General features: G+C 43.1%; 1 pseudogene; it reads left to right on the forward strand.

The window, feature by feature from the left end:
• Positions 1 to 683: 683 nt before the first annotated feature.
• LOC112929589 (uncharacterized protein C14orf119 homolog) lies at positions 684 to 1111 on the forward strand (annotated as a pseudogene).
• The last annotated feature ends 340 nt before the right edge of the window (positions 1112 to 1451 follow it).

A 1451-nucleotide genomic window follows, 5' to 3' on the forward strand; every position in this document is an offset into this window, starting at 1 on the left:
CCCACTAATGAAAATAATCAAATTGAAATGAATCAAAATTGAGGGAAGCAGCACATATTCTTTTTCCACCCATCAGATTGGCCAAAGTAAGATGACTGATGACAGAAACCCAATGTGGGTTTGAGAATGGAGAAGTGGAGCTCTCATGACCTCGCAGGAAAGGACAACTTGCTGCACTTCTAAGGATTCTGGTGTTAACTATCAAGAGCCTTAAAAATGTGCTCATCTTGGGATGCCTGGGTGGCTCAGGGGTTGAGAGTCTGCTTTTGGTTCAGGGCATGATCCCGGAGTCCTGAGATCGAGTCCCACATCAGGCTCCCTGCATGAAGCCTGCTTCTCCCTCTGCCTGTGTCTCTGCCTCTCTCTCTCTCTGTGTCTCTAGTGAATAATAAATAAAAAAATCTTTAAAAAAGTGCTCATCTTTCACCAAGTGATTTCATAAAGATGATTTTTATCATCAAAAAAAGCTTAAATTGCAAAAACAGACCAAATCCATAGCAAGAAACAACTAAATGTCAGAGGAGATTGATAAAAAAAAATATATGCAGTATATATGAGAATAGTATATTAATTTAAAATGATGCATATATAGAGAGTTTTCAGGAAACATGGAAGAAGCACCAAGAGTTGGAGTTTAACACTTTTGTGACAGTCCCCAGGTGCCCTGTGAGAAGAAAGGAAGGATGTCACTGGAATCATCTTGCTCTTCAATGCCACTCTCCTTCTCTTCTCCCTTACCCTCAGTACCAGACAGTATTACCAACTCTTCCCCTCTCCCAACGTCTTACATCACTTCTCAGGAGACGAAGTGCATTCTTCACTGGTTTACCAGTTGGTCAGGTCCCCAGATTGACTGTTTCTTACAGGACCTGGTAGTTAAGTCAGTGCCAGGAAAATTATAGCCACCGCTGGAAGGTCTGGAGCAGCTTAGTGTGTCTGGAGCAAATTGACCACCTTGTATCGTTGAGTGCCAGCTACGTCCTTGGGATCAGGCTTTAGAGGTTGGGCTGAGCAGCAGCACGATGAATTTGTCAGGCAGCCAGAGGTCAGAGAGGCAGGCTTCGTGGCAAAGTTTTATCAAGCAGTGGCTGCTACAGCTGGTAAAGATTGATGGGCATTAAAATCAAAGAAGATAATCATAGCTGATGGAGCTGCAACTTTACAGCGAGAACTGCAGATGTGTCACTTACAGATCTAGGGATGATATCCTGATTAGCCGACTCAACTTGTTAACCCGTACAGGCTTGGTTATTTCGATGTTAACAGCCTATCAACTGGACTCCTTGCATAAATGTTTTCCATCTAAGTAAATCCAGATCAGCTGTCTGCTTCCTAGCTTGCTCCTTTCTAGGGTCAGACCCTCAAGAATTCAATGGCTTTCTTTTCAAGTATAACCAGAAGGAACCTACGCGTTATAACATAAGCCTATAGCTGGCCCATGGGGCTATAAA

This window comes from Vulpes vulpes, chromosome 2, assembly GCF_048418805.1.
Source record: "Vulpes vulpes isolate BD-2025 chromosome 2, VulVul3, whole genome shotgun sequence".
In the NCBI taxonomy this organism is placed as follows: domain Eukaryota; kingdom Metazoa; phylum Chordata; class Mammalia; order Carnivora; family Canidae; genus Vulpes; species Vulpes vulpes.